General features: G+C 28.0%; 1 protein-coding gene across 2 annotated transcripts in view; it reads left to right on the forward strand.

Moving 5' to 3' along the window:
- Positions 1 to 20,758, forward strand: part of LOC142329558 (5-hydroxytryptamine receptor 1-like) — a 1,034,283-nt gene that overhangs the window by 486,453 nt on the left and 527,072 nt on the right. For both annotated transcript variants that reach the window (XM_075374274.1, XM_075374329.1), the window contains exon 3: positions 9,423 to 9,450. The gene's annotated coding sequence lies outside the window, so the exon portion shown is untranslated. The remainder of the gene's footprint in view (positions 1 to 9,422; positions 9,451 to 20,758) is intronic.

Genomic DNA, 20,758 nt, shown 5'->3' on the forward strand with positions numbered 1-20,758 from the left:
TATGACCCCGAGTTGGAATCTTTACATTACGGGGATTGTCATAGGCTATATAAATATGTATATATGTATTTATAATTGTAACTTAAAGGCCATAAATATCATATATTCGATTATAAATCGATAATCGATATTATTTTCAATATCAACTTATTTGTATCGAAAATACTTGTTTTAAGATCAGTTACGATACTGAATACATGAATTAAGGTAGTAAAATTTACTTATTTATTTTTTAATTATTATTATTATTATTATTGTTATTTAAAATTTATAAACACTTATGAAAAAATCTTATCATGTAAGCATGTTCTTTGTACTGCTAAATATTAACTAAAAATCCTTTTCTGTTATTAATAAAATTAATAAATAATAATAAAAATATCAAATATAAATAAAAGTAATCTACGCTTAGAAATTTAATAAAATAATCTGTAAATTAATTGACAACGGACTGCTTCTACCGGAAGAGAGTCGTGGAATAAGAAGAGTCGGGGCAGCTGTGTGCAGCTTCCTGACGCACCACCAGTGGTCCGCTTTGCGCCACAATTTTATGGATAAATATTAACTAGTTATTAAGAAAGCGATTATTATTCTTTCTTTTACTTACACAGCCGTCTAAAAAGGAGTGTAATGTATTTAAGATGTGTGTACTTTGTTTGTTCTACCGTAGAAACTCAATGGCTGAACCGATTTAGATGTATGACCAAACGTTGGAATCCTTACTTTACCAGCAGTGTCATTGGTTATATATATATATTTTTTTTTTGTCTTCAGTCATTTGACTGGTTTGATGCAGCTCTCCAAGATTCCCTATCTAGTGCTAGTCGTTTCATTTCAGTATACCCTCTACATCCTACATCCCCAACAATTTGTTTTATATAAAAAAGTTGTTGTGTTATATAAAGCGACACTCCAAACATACACTTTCAAAAATCTTTTCCTGACATTTAAATTAATTTTTGATGTAAACAAATTATATTTCTTACTGAAGGCTCGTTTAGCTTGTGCTATTCGGCATTTTATATCGCTCCTGCTTCGTCCATCTTTAGTAATTTTACTTCCCAAATAACAAAATTCTTCTACCTCCATAATCTTTTCTCCTCCTATTTTCACAATCAGCGGTCCATCTTTGTTATTTCTACTACATTTCGTTACATTTGTTTTGTTCTTGTTTATTTTCATTCGATAGTTCTTGCGTAGGACTTCAACTATGCCGTACATTGTTTCTTCTAAATCCTTTTTACTCTCGGCTAGAATTACTATATCATCAGCAAATCGTAGCATCTTTATCTTTTCACCTTGTACTGTTACTCCTAATCTAAATTGTTCTTTAACATCATTAACTGCTAGTTCCATGTAAAGATTAAAAAGTAACGGTGACAGGGAACACCCTTGTCGGACTCCCTTTCTTATTACGGCTTCTTTCTTATGTTCTTCAATTGTTAATTTTGCTGTTTGGTTCCTGTACATGTTAGCAATTGTTCTTCTATCTCTGTATTTGAACCCTATTTTTTTTTAAATGCTGAACATTTTATTCCAGTCTACGTTATCGAAAGCCTTTTCTAGGTCTATAAACGCCAAGTATGTTGGCTTGTTTTTCTTTGATCTTCCTTCTACTATTAATCTGAGGCCTAAAATTGCTTCCCTTGTCCCTATAGTTTTCCTGAAACCAAATTGGTCTTCTCCTAACACTTCTTCCACTCTCCTCTCAATTCTTCTGTATAAAATTCTAGTTAAGATTTTTGATGCATGACTAGTTAAACTAATATATATATATATATATATATGTTTAAATAGATATAAAAAACTTGAAAAAAATTTCGCCTAACTATATAAAAACTATAAAACTATATACTATATAGTATAAACTATAAAATATAGTATAGACTATAAAAACTATATAAAAATCATTCTCACGCTCTTCAATTATCCTACATTACAGATCAATATTTGTCAGCATGTTTTTTTTCGGTATTTGTTTTTTAATCTTCAATATTTATCTCTTGTTAAAATTAGAATATTCTTTCTTTTTCAAACAAATTTATTTATGTGAAAGATTTATTTCTACTAGTTAACTTTAAAAGTGATTCATAATGTCAAAATTTATAATATTAATGAAACTTTTTTTTGCTTGAGTAATTCAAAATATTTTTCCACGGTGTAGCCTAATATCCAGAAATAGAAAAATTAAATAATTTTTTTTTATTTAACAGAGCTCAAAATTTATTCATTTTATTCTATTAAATGCAACTAAAACGTCTAAAAAACGTTTATTTTAAAATAAACCATTAAAAATTCATAAGAAAATATAATTTTAAACAACAAACTTAATACAAGATTACAATAATATATATATATATATATATATATATATATATATGTATATATAATAAAAAAGAAGAGGAATAGGAGATTATGTACACCGAGAATAATAAATGAGTTCTTACCAGAAATATATGCTTATCACTAAAAACTCTATTTACAAAGAAAATAAATCTCTATACGTCTCTCTTAATTTTTTTTAATACTATTCATAATAAGTAAGTGAAAAACTGCTTTTATTTGATCAAGACCTACTTCATGTAAAATGTATATATTATGAATGATAAGAAAATCTTTTGATAAGCTGTACAGATTTAAAGAGGGTAAATTGATTCATGTTGTAGCTCTAAGCCGGAATTCATTCACGGTTCCTAACAGAATAAATACATACAAGCTTTGACTGCGATAGATATTTTCATGCTGCGATGATGGATTGATGATACGCTTCAGTTCCGATTACCCAGAGAATTATAATAATACTCTTATAACCCATCAACATAACCAAAGAAGACTTACATGTCGTTTCGTTCAAAACTCAATATTTATTTTAACGTTTAATGATATTTGGATATTAAACTGAAAATCTACAGTTAATACGTCAAAGCTTAATACTTATAATTTTTATGTATGAGGTCTAAATAATGAGACATTTACGTTTCATAATTTGACTAGTAAAAAATAGGCATACAAAATTTACTTTCTATTAAAAAAAAGTTTTGTTTTAGAAAATTAAATAGATAAATCAATATTAATACTACCACCACTACTACAAGTTGCCTTTTCGTATGCGAGAAAGGTTAATAATTGAAGAAAATAATTGATATTGCCGGTTCCTTTCCTCCACAAAAGCAAACATCACAACCTAATTATAGGTATAAAAATTTTAATCTGGAATTATTCTATGTAAAACCTTTCGAATGTAATCTGTATAAAACTTTACCCGAAGTTTTGAGTTAATTAAAAACTTGTATACCTAATAACTACAAGAGATGACAGCTGAGAAAGTAAGTACGAGTCTGAAACAAGGCGTAATATCAGAAAATGGAAATACTATGTATGAATTCAGAGTACTTTCAAACGTGGTTCTTGTTTAAAAGCTATTGTTTTAAAATAAATAAAAAAATGTATTTTATTTCTTCCTCTGAAATTTTGTCTGTTTGTAAAATCATTCATAATTGTTTAAAGTTCTATTACACATTCCGTTGGTGAAAACAAATTAATTAATTAATTAATGTATGTTGAAAAACAGATTAATGATTAATTTCATAAAATTATCAACATGAAAATAGGTAAAATGAAAATTAATGAATTGTTAGTAATTTTTCATTTAGTGGACAATTAATTAATAAAATACATTACAGTCATATATGGTGATACAACCAAGTAAAAGAAAAAAAGGTATTAATTTTTTATATTCATTTCTTTTAATAATTATGGTAATTTTAAGATATTTTGTAAAAAACTAAAATTATGTATTTTATTGTATTCCCAATTCCATCTTATAAAATTTGCTATAAATTTCAATAACAAGCATTTATCGATATTACTTTTGCCTCAAAAAAAGGTTATTTGACTTATCTAACTTTCAAACACTCTTCTTTAATTTGCTGATTGATTAATATCAAAAAAATTTTGGTTCCTCCTGAAAAATTTTGTTTTCAAGTCTTCATATATACTCAGTGTCATTAATGCTGTTTAGCTCGGGGCTGAAAGGATAAAATTAAGTTGGATTCTTCTACATGCTCTTAAATATCCGACTGTGTGTTTCTGTATAATCCTGTACCTATTGACAAGTGGGCGTTTGAAATGAAATTTTTGAATGAAACGGTTTTTCACTATATAACGTGTCTTTTCACTATATAAATGTCTTAAAGTTGTTTTAACCTAAACCTCAATATATTAAAATTAAATAAAAATAAAATTTGAATTAGGTGACAGTTAAAATTCATTTTTTATTGTGTTTTAAACGTGAATAAACTAAAATTAGAAATTTAAAAACAGTTTTAAAAAATAATATATGAAATTTGTTATTTTGTAAGTTTGCAATATTAATAACTGATCGACCTTTTAAACACATGTATTGCAAGATTAACAGTCTGTTGCTCATAATCCCAGAATGTATAAAGTAGCCTTATGTAATAGCGATTTATTGATAAAATAGTCGTTCAAAATGGTTGTTCCTGATCTTATACTACAATTAGTTACATAAAGCAAAGAAGTTCTGCAGTTCTATTGACTACCCATAGTAGAAAAATTTCCAATCATTTCTTTACAGCGCCCACCGAAATCCTTCTTGAGGTAAACTTTGGTGAAAATCATACTTTGTAAGAGAAAATAAACTCTTTTGAAATGCAGATATTTAATGGTTGTCAGCTGTCTTTTCTTTATTATCAAAATGTGGTGGAAATGAACCACATACAAATGAATGGGACAATGAAGGATTGTACAGTGAAGGATTTATTTATGATCCATATTCGCTGAATATAACGAATATGACGCGATTTTCTTAGAAAAAAGTAAATAAATCAATCGTCCGGACCAAAAATATAGTTAAGAGTAGCAAAGAATCTTAGCTTTTTGAAATTTTGTAATTGAAATTAACGACATCTCAGATTAGAGCATATCCTCTGATTCCAGAAACCAGTCCACAAAATGACACTATACCCGCTACTTCTTTTAAGTTATCTATGTAGAATATCACTTCTGTAGAAATATGCGATATCATTTCTATCATGTTTCAATAAACGAATATAAATCGTAGTTATACAATCTACTCTGTCTGAAAGCACAACCGTGAGTAAAAAGTAGGTGCGTGTGTACTCGTTATGACTTACGTCAAATTTATATATAAATAACATTCCAACAATGTAACTGAACTGATAAATCTAAAATAGATGATAATCATGAGAAATAAGGAAAACTGAATAGTTTCTTGACGTATAACAAGTAAAATCTCGCTATTATTATTTTCCCCTAGGTAACCACACCTCCCAACGTTATGGTTTTCATTATTAATATTATTTTTTTTTAGCACAGCTATTATGTACTTTTAGCATAAGTCTATTTTATGATAAAGGAAGGAATCCGTTTATAAAGAATATAAACAAGAACTTCAGGGTAAAACAAAATATTTGATTAATATTAAATTACAAAGCACTACAATTAAATAAAAAAAATGAAAAATGTAGTATTACAGATAAAATAGCAGTATAATCTCAAATACAACAAACTTATTACTATGTCCTAGCAACGAACAGATGTTAAAGGTTGAGTGTAATAATGCAATAACAGAGGTGGTTTATATGAAGTTTTCTTTTACAATACTCAACTTAAATCTGTAACATGTTTTCTGTAGCAGATTTTTTATTTATCTATATTAAAATATATATATATATATATTAATATTTTAATGAAAGACACATATATATCAAAATAATACATACATATATAAAATACATCATATCACATTGTATATATTTACAAAAAGGATTCAAAATTGCCGTAATATCCGATCTAAGTTTAGGCTTGAACTTAGACAACACAGCAATTTTGCGTGCTTTTTGTAAACATGTAATTTAATATGTAATATTGTGACGTTTTGTGTTTTTTGTGCCTAAAACTAACGAAAACTGATGTGGATAATTTTCATTCCCTAATGATACTGATATATTGATGCGGAAAAACGTGGTAAAAAATATCCCACATGTTTCATATATAAAAAGATTATATATATATATATATATATATATATATATATACGAGGTGCGACAATAAAGTAATGAGACTGATTTTTCTTTGCAAGATGTGGCAACTCTGCAGCTTGCTTTAGGCACACCATCTTTGACCTTGGTCTATAAGCTTCTTCTAGTCCAAGCGGCACATTGATGCAACTGCTCAGTCATGAGTTGTGCTGTAATAAGTGAACACGTGTTTGTGTCCCTGTCCGTGAGGTTGATGGTCGTCCACTGCGGTCTTCATTTTCAACATTCGTTCTGTCTTCATTAAAATTTTTATACTACCGAAAAACTTGAGCTCTTGACATAACCTCCTCTCCAAAAACCTTCTGAAGCTTACCATAAGTTGTCGTCACGTTTTCACCCAATTTGGCGCAAAAAAAATGGCATACCGTTGCGCAATATTTTGCGGTTTTATTTCTGTGACGAGAGACACAAACACGTATTCACTTATTACAGCACAACTCACGACTGAGCAGTTGCATCAATGTGCCGCTTGGACTAGAAGTAGCTTATAGACCAAGGTCAAAGATGGTGTGCCTAGCACACCTAGGTGTGTCAAGCTGCCGGGTTGCCACATCTTGCAAAGAAAAATCAGTCTCATTACTTTATTGTCGCACCTCGTATACACACCCTATATATGTATATATACACCCTACGATAAAAATGACTGTTCAAAATATAAATTCAGAAATGTACATTTATGTTGTATGGTTATTATTAAAATTGATATAATTTTTATTTTTTTAATTTTATACCATGTATACAAATATTATTTATACACTTAATAATTCTGTTATCAGATTACTCTTAATTCTATTTTCAGCCTTCTTAATTTTCTTTTACAAGAAGTCTATTACTATTATAATTTCAGTATAAGAGTACGGTTTTACTTTTGAAAATCTGATTATTTAAGAAATATACCGATTTATAAAATATTGTATGAAATGTTATTTCATAAGATTAATAGGCTTTTTAAATACACAGTTAAAATCTTTTGTAAGTTTAACAATTTCAATATTATCAAGATAATGTCTTTATATGATTAATTAATTCATATACGTATAAGAAAAATTAATTAATTCCAAGAATAATAAGAAAATATTAGTTCTTAAATATTTTTGACTAAGTTTTAGAGGTTTTACTTTACGATCAAATAAATCAAGTTAAATAAAAATTAGTTTAAACATACAATTAACAACAATTCATCGATGGGGTAAAGAATTAACTACAACAAAGTTTTACTTTATTTTGAAACTACGAGTAATTCCAATTATTTTATTAGTAGAAAAAATTTAACGTAAGTTTTATAAAACGAGTTAAATCTATATTTTATTTCGAATAATACAAAATCATAAGATTTTACGACGTTGTGATAATCCCAATGTCTATTTTATAATAACATCATTCATTATGGTTTAACACTGATCAACATTTCCTTTGAAGCATTACCTGTAAAGAGTTTTAACTGCAATTAAATTTAATGCTGAGACTCAAACTAGGATATAATACGTTTACGAAGTACCGTAAAACACACAAATAATTTAAACTGATGATAAAAAATCTGATTTATTTTCCGATAGTTCTAAATAGGCGTATAATGGGTAAAATATTAAGAAATTGTTTTTGACAAAATTAATAGTTTTGACAAATATTGCTTAATTCCGTTTTTTTTTTTCAATCAATGAATTTTTACGAATTCTTCTAATTGTGTGAAAAAATGTTTTTAATTTTCATTGAAAACTTTTACACTCTCATACTAATTGGGATGTCTAATGAGGACGTAAACCAATACCCAGACACGCTTATTATTTTACTAATTAAAATACACATAATTTTTTGCAAAGTAAAATGGAACCATTTGGCCATCAGTACGTTGAAAATAATTAGTAAAAAAATTACATAAATATACACGTGTTATGAATTATATATTAATAACGACCAAATTTTCTATAATGATTTTGTAAAAGGTTATTTAGTAATCTCAAAACAAAGTAGTAAAATAACGAGGTCATGTTTTACTAGCACAAAGCTTAACTACTTTATTAATGAACATATATATACTAAGTTAAATATTGCATATTTATTTAAAAATAATAGTATATAAATACGACTTATTTTTTAAGTCATATACTGAATAAATAATTATCAGAATAATAAAATTAAAAGTTAATATTTGCAAAGTAATATTGATAAATAACCGGGTTAATCTAGTGGTTAAAATCGCTATCGTAAAATCAGCTGATTTTCGGAGTGGAGAGTTGTAAGGTTTGAGTCCTTCTAAAGACAGTTGCTTTCACATGGATTTGAATCTAGACTGTGGATACCGGTGTTCTTTGGTCGTCAGGTTTCTATTAACTATATTGTGAAGGCAATGGCAAATCACCTGCAAAACCTTCCAGTAAAATTCCTATGGAATCGCCAAGAGTCGAACACGACTGAACGGCTAAATTTATTTATATAATAATTATAAATAGTACGATCTAACAGTTGGGTTGTATTTTAACATGGAATTAGTTCTTTAAAAAGAGGCTGAGAAAGTGAATCGATGAATCATTAAAAAGAGGAAGGTGGCTAACCATTAAAGGTAGCGGATAAATATTATTACTTTAATGTTTTCCTTTTTGATCCAAAATTAACAGTATTAACTAATCCCGTTGTAGCTAGACAGAAAGTTTGCAGTAAAATGTTTTTCCAGAAGAGGTATTTCGATAAGTGCCTGTAAAGACTGGAAGATAGAAACATAATAAAAACTTCCTTTAACCGTAAAAACAGATTACAAACAACTAGCAAACAATTTGCAGTGGAGGTGGATGCAGTAGTGTTAGTATCATCTTCGTACACTGGAGTGATGTGATCAAAAGAAACATATAAAAATTATTTACAGAATTTTCTTTTCCTGTTGTATTCACGGCATGTAAGTGAATCAATTAGACATGATAAAGATTGAAAAGTTTTTATTGGTTGTGGCAGTCAACTAAAAAAGAGCTTTTTTATTTTTCGGCAATTATAATTGCACGAGATAATATATTTATTATATTTTACAAGAGATACATGAATCCTTTCAAATGAAATATATGATCCCTTTTTAGGCGCGTACATAAACAACAAATATAAGAATTTTTTGTTGTGAAATATAATTAAATAATTTTGTGTTATAAACGAAAACAGCGTTTAAAATAAGTAACTTTGTGATAAATTACTGGTATATCGGATTCAATTCTTCCGCATTTGATTATGAATTCTTATATCATTAGTGTCTACACTGATAACATTTTTCTATACTGTATTATGATATTTTTTAATAATATTACATTAAGCAACTAAAAATGTTTTTTGAAACAATTAATCTATTTTTTTTTTCAGAAAAAAATTACATTCTAACTTCGCAATGGTGAGTAAATGACAATTTTCATATTTTAGAATATTTATATATATATATATATATATATATATTAAAAACAGTGTTTTAAAATTCATCTTTTATAATCTAAGTTAATCTGTTAATTCTTTTACATTAATTTCAACGTTCTTAAAATCTCGTGTAAAATAAATATATGAAACTTTTTTAGTGCAGCACATATAACAACAAGTATAAGAATCTTTAGTTGTAAAATGTAACTAAATTATTTTCTGTGAGAAATGAACACGCCGTTAAAAATTAATTATTTGTGTAAAGTTACTGGTGTATCGGATTCAAAACTTCCCTATTTGCTTATGTAATCCTTATATCAGTTATACCTATGCAGACAGCATCTCTCTAAAAGTAATCCGTACAAGAGGCTTAAGTTACAATCCCCTCATCTCGCATTGCTACCACATAATCCTTGATTTTTACTTAAACCGAGAAAGAAATAGAAATGTTAAGGAATATTATTAACGATAAAATGTACATTTCAACTAAAACTAAAAAATAAATGAATTCTTCACTGTTAGAATAAATGTTATTGCATACAGTATAGTACAATTTTAATTTTAACTTAGCAATTATATTGACCAGTTTTGACTTCACTCGGTGTAGTCTCTCAAAAAAAAACAAAAAAAACTATTAAAGTATAACATTCTGTACGCTATGCCTGAAAAAATGGAAGTCGATACTGAAACATGCAGTATAGTTTTATTTGTTTTTGACATGAGTGACGTATAACAAAATGGATAACATTACAAAGAAGTAAAAATCAAATAATTTGTATTATACATATTAATTTGAAGCTTACTGTCTCATTTTTTAATAACGAGGAAGGTTATTCGTAATACAAAGACGGTTACTCATGTCTTATTAAATATTCCGAGGAGGTGTTATCTTATTATCCTTACATCATTCTCCCAAAATTTTCAGTTTTATTTAATTCCTGAGATTTTTCTCCAGCGAACTGAAAACTTAATGAAAAGTACCATTTTAATTTCTATTTAAAATATTAGAATTAATGCCCTTGTGTCACGGAGAAAAAATGAAAAAAAGAATCCAAATTAATCCTTAAATAAAATTCGTACTGCAGCCTAACCGTGACAATAACTGCTTCAGTGTTATTAGTTCTCTTTCAATTCAAGCGTTTATGGATCAACGGTTTCCCTGTACTAATGGCCACTTACCAAATAACAGCTTCTTCAGTTAGAAACGTATATTTTTATAACCAGAGCATTGCCTTATAACTAACTGTATTCCATAGTAGTTTTATATTTTCATTATAAAATGATCGTTATAAGCGTTTATTTATCTTTGCACCAATGCCTGATGTATTTAAAAATAACTTTTTCCAAATATAAATTGATTTTCCTGTTGTTATAAAAATTTCTTCTAAGTACTGAATAGGTTTTCATATTGAGCTTATCATTATAAAAATCCCAAAATTTTCGTTTTTAACAATAGCCAATCACCACTGAAATAATATGATTTGGGAAATGGCTGGATAAACGGAAAAACTTTGCCATCTCAAATTAGCTTTTTCTTACTGAAAAATTATTTATTGAACAACAATTAAAAGGACATAGTTTTTTTTTATTTCCATGTGGAAAATACAGATTAAAATGAAAGGTTATCAAAAAAGAACACATTGTCATATCTATTCGGCCAAATATCAGAAATGAATTAAAATTGCATAGGATTTACAGAAGAAATTTAGTTAGAAATACAACGAGGTAAACGTCAATTTTTATTGCATATGTATTTGCTATAAAAATGTTAACTGATGGGGAAAGATAATGTTATGTAACCCTTTTTAAAAGTTATGCGTAACACATAAATTATGTTGTATTATAACAATAAATAACCAGACCTAAATATATTTAGTCCTTGCATTTTTTCGAAATGTTATCATTCTTTTGACCTGACTTCCATCTACATTTCACAATACGGATTAGACTTTGCGGCCACCTGCAGATCATAAATAATGAAATAAATTTCGAAAATGGATTTACACTTCCTTTAGAGATAGCGATGTGGCGGCCTGGGTCGAGGTGTAACAGAGATGCTTCCGTTGTCCCCACGATGGCAAGCATGTAATAAGATGCCATTGTGTGTCACTACATAGGAGTCCTGAAAACAATGATGGGTAAGGGACTGGAGCCAGTGCAGAGATTGCGCTTCCGCTCTCTGACAGGACATATGCCTGTTTCACCGGAACATCGAGGTTACGTAGCCCTTGAGTGGTGGTATACCCCGGCGGCTAGCCTTGCTGCAAAAGGGAATAATTCAGCATGCTAGTTGAACAATATATCGTGGTAGAGAGTTGATATATACACCTTCATTTAGAATTAGCTATGTCACCGGATGCGAGACGGAAGAAGAGTTTTGAGACGGTAAGGATTCAGAATGAGGTGAAAAAACTGCATACTATTGAAATCAAGAACAGATCACGCAGACCTAAGTACATTGTAATTACTAGAGCAGATGGTAATTTCACGAATTTAGACCTATTTCTTATCACTCATGAAACAAGTAGTTGCGCTGGTCTTAGTAAAAGAAATAAGCAAGAATTTCAATGGTATCTACATCGAGACATTCAAGGACATCCACTCCCAGAAGATTCTTCTTTAACCAAAATAGATGAATTTGCTGCACATGTTGATTCTCAGAGCATTGTCAATATTTCAAAGAGTGTTGTTGATAGTCGTTTCCAATTGAACTGTTAAAAACAAGAAATTATCGAGGAGTTGTACACGCAGAGAGTAATAGTACCTAAGGCTGAATATGACAAGAAATTGTGAAATTCTGACTTCTGCCTCCCATGTACTCACCTTTAACACATCTTCCCTGTTGGAAAAAGGGCATCATGCTGTTATATACTATTTGGTTTTGCGAGCTTTCTCCACAATACATGCGATGCTTCAGATGCCAGAGATTTTGCAAGAGATCTCAAGTATGTGTGTGTGGTGAAGAACTCACTCACAAAACTCATGTAAGGATCCTCCCATCTGGGTTAACAGTAAAGGACAGCATTCATGTCGATCAAAAAACTGTCCCGTTTACAAAGACGAAATAGCTGTTCAAGAAGTGAAACCTTAGAGAAAGTTAGCTATTTCAAGGCCAATCAAATTGTTAACAGCCACAAAGACCAAAAAGATATATGTTCAGGCAGCGGCTATTCTACTTACATCAAGTTTTGATGCAGATCAGCTCCTGAAAAACCTTGCTCCCACATTTTTTTCTATGACAGAATGAATAATCGACAGTAAAATAAAAGCCATGCTCGTCCACATCTTCGACTCGGAGGCTGGGAGGTATACAGACGATGAGATAATTGTTAGCCATAAAGCATTACGGAGGATGGAAAAGAAACGAGGCAATTCTTCAATGAAATATCAATGGATGTTTGTCCATCATTCAGCTCCAACAGTTTGTACATGCTGTAGAACCAAATTGTGTATGTCGGTAAGAAACACATTTCCAGAGAGGTGAAAATTTCATCTTAAGAAGGTATAATATTTATTGGCAACATCAACTGCAAAATCTAAGTTTTAGAGGTGGATTAGCCATATTAACGCCAACTAAAGCTACATCGAAGCGGTTGAAATAAATAAAAATCTACAAGAGGTGACAATCAAAAGAAACATCCGCGACGGATAGTGATCTGCAGGGAACTTGCAAATATTAGCTAAATTTTTATTTGAAGTAGGATGATATAATGCGTTTAATTACCCAGTTTTCCTAACCATACTATTAATGCATACCATTCTATTTGGGAATAGGATGAAATTGATCACCGGGAAAGAGAGTCGGAAAAGTTCCATTTAAATTATAACTTTGTTATATTAATTTACAACATAGAAACTTATTTTAATGATAGATGGATCGATGTCCTGTGTACATTTAGCATTTAAAAGTGCATCGATATCAAAGAAGTACATTTTTTAAAAGATCTATAAGGAAGGGACCATTTTACAGTGCAAATTTCAACTGGATATCTCAACAAAATATATCTCCCATTCCCAAAAGATTTTTGCTTGATTGCTGATTGTTGATTAGGCAGATTGGGTGAGTTTCACTGCTTATAAGAAATTCCTCCTACACAACTGTGGTTATCAAAGATGTTGTTGACGCTATAACCATTGCTATAATTGAGTCGGCATCAAGATATGTTTCCAGAACATCCAGAACACTCAAGAAGGTACACCTTACGTGGAGACATGATGAAATTACTGAAGCGATAAAAAGGAAGAAGAAAGTATATAACGTTTTCAAAAAACGCCCAACATCGGAAAATTTAATTTTCTTTAAAAAACACAGATCGTAAGCAAAAAGACTTTGACGGATTAAATTAAACGATCCTGAAAAGAATATGTGAGATCTATTAAGAGAAATACGACTGCATCAGAGGTTTGTAAGAAAGTGAAAGTAATAAAACAGGTCAATACAGCATCTGGTCTAGACGAATTATATTACATCATGATTTGACGGCTAATCACAGCTTAAAAACTTAAATTTATAGTATCATTAAATCAGTTTTTTATTTTCCATTTCAACAGATTTTGTATAACGTTCATAACACAGTTTTAAACTTTTTCTTCAAAACAAAATGTTAAATGAAAGGAAGAAATTTAATTGTACGTTTAAAATCCAAACAGCTGCACAGTTTTAGCTGATATTGCATTAATTTTTTATCTACATTTTATTTATTCCAAAATTAGTAAAATTTATTTGTAATGCTACAATTAAGAAAAAGAGCTTATATTTTACATTGTCAAATTTTGTTAAGTTTATTCATATTCTGACACTAAATTTTGAGTAAAATTTAATAAATATAGTTAAAGCAAAGGAATTTAAGAACGAGTAAAATCATGGCTTGGTTTTATTTTATTTCCTTATGTGATTGGTATATATTTACTAATATTGTTTAATCAAATTTCAAATTAAATGGAGAAGACAGAATTAAAAAAATATGTAATAAATAAAACAAGATATAAACTTTAATCTTTGAAAAATTGCATTACTCTGTACATTATGCTTCAAGGAATGATAAATGTCACCTCTTTTTGCTATAAGTGCAATTTAATTCAAGTGTTGCTCAACAGGTTTGTAAATCGTATGACATTTTACTACACATAACTGATCTGTAAAGACACTACACTGGGGTTCACTGGCCTTCCTCCATTATTCTCTTAAACAGTTGACTTACATTTATTTCTTGACAGTTAGCTTTACTTATACATCAAAAATTAAACGCTAACTACAGAGAGAGAATTAAACAAAATTAAACGTAAATTAAGGAATACGTTTCAACCAAGTTTGCCGGGAAGTACTAATTTTACAAAATTCTTTAAAAGTATCAGTATTCCATAATTTAACATTACAAAATAAGTAAAAGGGAAATTTCTACCAAAAACTGAAGAAAATATAATTATATTTTATAAAGAATATTTGGGAGTGATGCTGGATCTAACTGTAAAACTTGGCATTATATTTCTAACTTAGTTTGATGAGATATACAAATTTCTTGGCTACAATAACAACGTTACTATTTATCAGATCTAATATTTATTATTACAGCAAAGATCAACTTATTATAAGAAAAAAAAATAAGAATGAATATATTGTTATAAAAATAATGTTAACTTTCCTGAGAATTAAGGTGAGTGAATGAAGTGAGCCAGAAATTAAAAAAAAATTCCAAAAGTTTAACAAAATATAAGAAATTTAATCTTATACAAAAGTAAAAATAATATTACTATAAAAAATAATTGGCTCATTTGTGATACAATCATTTATTTTTCTTACAAACTCTCGGATAAAGTTTTGTATGATTCCAAACTATATAGTGAAGCATTGAGTTATTAAATAATATTCCAACCCATTATTATTCATGTCAATAAAATGAAATAAATGATGAGATTTTAAGAAACAAAAGGTTGTTCGAAGGAAAGTTATGTTCTGATAATGATTAGAAAAAAAGATTACAGGAAACACACATATCTCAAATAGGAATGAGAAAAAATCGGAGGATGCAAAGTTAAACTGAAAGTAGAATGAAATACCGTTAAAACTAGAACGGAGATTCTTTTCAAGACGAGAAGGAATATTTAGACAACTTGCATGAGAAGGAAACATTTTCTTCAATTTAAAATGTATGTTAGATGTTTTCAAAAAATCTATAATCAATCTGAATTTGAAATAGATCTGAAAAAATGATAAGAAGGATAATCAAAACCGATTGATTTTATATATAGCGATTTTAAAATATACTTTTTTAAGTTACTGTATTGTCCTATAGTACAACTAAGACTAGAAAAATATCTTATTATTTGCAAGATATCATTAATGTAAAAAATAGGTTTTTTAAAAATAAGTAACTTAACAAAAACAGAATAAATGTAAACATATATAAATAGAGTAAGATTGTTAAAATACATCTAATATTTTAATTTTTAAATCTCATCCTGACTAAAAGAAATAAAGGAAAAATTTGTGACCAAAATAAAGACCAAAAAAAAAATATAAATTTTAAGTCTTTGATACTATTTTGACAAAACTAGGAACTATTTTAAACTCCAAAGTTATTTATGATTGGTATATTATATTGAATAATTTGGTTAAATTGACGTTCTATTGGGTAGTACCTACAGGTAAATCCAATAGATTCAATCAGTAAAATATTTTACCGAAGAAAGAAGTCGTTATTCGATCAAAAAACGAATACAGAAAAAAGAAAAAAAGAGAATACATTCACTTGGAAAATAAGGCTGTATTTCTCGATCATTTTCAAACGTCTAGTGCTGAAAATTCAGAAAGTTTATGGTTTTTCTCGTTGAAGTTCATCAAAAATCTCTCTTCTGAATAGTGGCAGGCCTATAAAATCGCTGTCTCAAACTGTCCCTGATGTTTATTATGCTTATAACAATCATAAATTCATTATCATAAACAAAACTTTCTTGAACTTCCTAACTTCGGAAAAGAGAATTAAAATAAACGTGAACTTGTTTTAATTAAATCTAATTAAGAAAATGTTACTTAAATTAGTAGAAATTTGTAGTTAAATTAGCATACCCAAAAAAAATAAAAAGTAATTGAAAATATTTTGTATGTAATAAGTTGACTTTAAACAAGTAGGAAGGAGTGTGCTTTTACAGATTTTTGCAGTGTTTTTTCCTTTTTTACATGAGCCCATATTTTAACGGTTAACTTAAAAAACCAATTTATAATGAAAAAAATCTATAATCTTAAACAGTGACTATATAATAATTTTTGTAAGAAATAGTATGCATAACATATTTTCAGCAAAACAAAATATTTTCTTTTTTTTTTCTTTATGCGAAGATTAAATGAGAAAAGCTGAATTCTCTTTTCATAAATTGTTGGATGCGCAAAAACAATTCTTTACTTCTTTGTTTTCCTGGCTGCTTAATATTTTACTATTCTACAAAGTAATAAAGAAGATTCAATTTTTCAAATATTATGTTAAAATATCTGCTGTGTTGTGTAAATAGCGATCTTATAGTTTTATAAGATTTAGTAGAAATATTTCTTATTATTTTGAATATAAATTTCAACTATAAATCAAGGAATTTCTTTCGTTAGTAACGTTAACTAATTTTATTTTAAGATATTAAAATTATATTACTATAATCATCCGGCATCGTCTTATATAATGTATAAAATAAAAGAAAAAAATGAAACTAATAAATTATTCTTATATTGAAAATATTATTCGTATTCGTATAGACTAATTTTAATGGCGAATTTTCTAGGTTTTCGAATGTCAGTGGGTTTCTAATATTTAGAAATAACTAATTTATTGAAAATAAGAAAAGACAAATATCTTGTGGAATTAAAAAGAAGAAGTATGACAAATATATATCCTTTTTCAAATTAAAACATTTCAAAACGTTTTTTAATTATAATGTACATTGTTATAATGTATTTTTATTTAATTAATTTGATCATATTAAATCGTTTTTTTCAGATCATTTTCTTTTTGAGAGTAAGATTGTGAAACTTAAAAAAAACTCGGTTATATAGTTCACTACATCAAATAACCCTTTTTAAATTTGTAATTAAAATTATAATTACAAATAATAATTGCAGAGAAAATACAAGCTCCGTAGCACAAGAGTGAAGAATAATTGTTTGATTTTCCTCTTTATAAATCGATTGTTCACTTGGAATTATTTCGTAACAGTAAATAATCATTAAATCAAGATTGTTAGGTTTCTACTCGCAGAATAAACCTTTCTTATTTAGGAAGAACCTTTCTTATTTGAATTTGGTTCTTAATCATTAGTTATTGAATCAACTGAATTTTATTTATAAGATGGTGTATGTAACTGTATAATAATTTTTTATCGTAAAACGTAATAAAATATTCAGCCTTTTTAAAACAACCTCAAATACTGGTCACATTTCTACCAACACCAAACTTGAGAGTCTTTTTGATATAATTGATTATTAAAAGTAGTTTTATCAAAAGTAGTAAGTTTCATCAATTCCGTAATTTTTTATTACGAAAATTGTTCAGTCGCAGTGTAGTCAATAAAATCCATTTACTTTTTATATGGATTAAATACTAGATTTTGGATAACGGTGTTCTTTGGTGGAGAGGTTTCAATTAACCACACGTCTCAGGAACGGTCGACCTGAGACTGTACAAAACAACATTACATTTACATTCACACATATCATCCTCACTCATCCTCTGAAGTAATACCTTACGGTGGTTCCGGAGGATAAACAGAGAGAGAGAGAGAATTAGTCAATCGAAGAAATATAAAAAAATTAGGTTAAGGATTTTGAATATCTTCTCAGTAATTTAACGATTGTAACAAAATTGATTTTTTGAAGCCTTCAATTCACGTCTGAAATTGTCTACAATATTTCAGGTAGCAATTCATTGATGGGACTCAGTGGTAAAATTTATCCCACATTAGTTTTTACTGTGAAAACTATTTCCATTCTGGGATATGTTTTTGGTTAGAATGAAAGTAATACCTGGACTAGTGTCTAACCAATAAGGGTATAAATGACAGTGGTGAAATTTAACCTGTGCTGCTAGGCTACAAAATGCCGAAATCTTATACGGAAAGCAAGTGATTGGGTTTAATCTTTAGAAGTTTTAACTATTATTCAGGTAAATAAATGGTAGAAAAATACTGTCTACAAAATGTTAGGCAATTTAATTTATTTATACAGAAATTATATTTAGAAATATGTCTAATTTAACTAATAACCGTAATTTATCAAATAATTAATAATGGTCTCTTCTTTATTTTATGCAAGAAACACAAAGGTTGCAGTAAGGTCGCATTTTTATTTCATTTATATTCCACCCTTTGTAGGCAGTCCTAGCCACTTTTAAACCGTTGAATACGATATAATTTGAATAGCACACAAGTGCTTTGAAGTCTGTACAAGTGTATTTGTTAATGACGTTATTTCAAGCCATTCTCATGATATGTGTTGTGTACACAAAGCAATTTAAACAATGAAATGCACACTCATCTAAAGTATAATTGAAAATTAGTGCGTTTGATTACCTCTGTATTTTTGTTTAATTTAAATACATAGTATCTTTTTTTCTTAATAGTTTGACTTTTAATTAATTAATTTAACCCTTTATTACTCGGTTTGTCTTATTATAACCCAAAGTACATCCACAGATGTAATAAATGAAAACACATAAAACAATTTTAACACTTCTTCATTAACATATAATTTTCATTTAATTAACAGTTTTTGGGGAAAAAAATACAAATGAATGTATATATTTATGTATCTAATAAAAGAAAACTACGAAAATATTTATTTTGGTACCCAACAAAGTCTCCAAAAATTCTTCTAATATTACAGCAATAAATAACCAAGTGTATCATTTATTATCTAAAATTTATGAAAACATCGAGTTATAACATTCGCCTTCTTTTCTTGCCGTCTAGTACGATATTTTTAGCTTTGACTAAGTAAGTCTACGATAGAACAATTGAAGTATTCTCTCAAATTTCCAACCCCTGATGACTTTCCTTTTACGACACTTCTTTTAACATTCAAATTCATCAAACTACTGAGTAAAGTAATGAATATTTTCCCGATCGCCGGTAACCCATACTTAAAAGCTCCAACTCAATCTTTTGTTCTTTTAGTTTCGAAGTCTCCATTTAAAATTCTAATAACTAGTAATAATTTTATGATTTTCTAATAAAAAAAAATTCTATAACAGTTGGGTTATTAAAAAATAAGTACCGCTTACGTTATATCATAAGTGGTACTTATTTTCATTGTTTCCAGAGTTCCAGCCAAATAAAATTTTAATTGATGAAATATTTGCAACTTACAATGTGAAGGGACATCGGTTTGCATCCGACTTCATATACATATACTTTTTTAACCTTTTTTTTTAATTTAAATATATTGATCTATTAATAATAATTATTAAGCTCCGATTGTAAAAAAAAAATCTACAATAAATTATATTTCAATAATAAAATTAAAAAAATAAAATCATGATATTAGTGAAATAAAATTTTATGTACTTTTATTTTACTTGAAAATTTTTACAGATGTTAATAATTATTATTAATAAATCAATATATTTAAAAAAACAAAAAGTTAAAAATAATATATATATATATATATATGAAGTCGGATTCGAACCAATATATGCATGTTACTAATCGACACGTTGTCACACCAAAAACAAAGTTAATACATCAACTAATATAAAATACTGATACGGACACCACACAAAAATGTGATGCAATTGTGTAACTGCCCACTTTATTATTGGAGGATCGTACCTCACTTTCAAATGAAATAAGTTTAAATGAAGTACCAGAAGAAATATTTATATGTAATTTAATAGGCGTACACAGAAGACATGTGTTATCCATATCAGATTATTTGTTTTAAGAAAAAGTTTTAAATTGTTTGACGAGAATTAAAAAAGCACTCAATTTTCAAAAACATATATATCGAAATTGCCTTGTCACATCGTACAGTTTTGTAATGCACTAACTTCAAACTTCATTTGCATCGTAGTTTACTTGTAAGAATTAACAAAAATATATAAAAATTTTAAAGAAAGGGTTAAAATAAAAATGTTTTGCAAAGTTTTTAAAGCGTTAAATTAAAATGTAAGTTTGAAAAATTTACATTAAATGTATAATATATTTTTACTGTATTAATACATACTGCAAATATAAATAAACATTTTTCGAACAATAAAGAAACCAATAATAATCTTTCATTTCATTATGTTGTTATTTTTTTATCGTAGTTA

Source organism: Lycorma delicatula, chromosome 1 (assembly GCF_047948215.1).
Source record: "Lycorma delicatula isolate Av1 chromosome 1, ASM4794821v1, whole genome shotgun sequence".
NCBI lineage: Eukaryota > Metazoa > Arthropoda > Insecta > Hemiptera > Fulgoridae > Lycorma > Lycorma delicatula.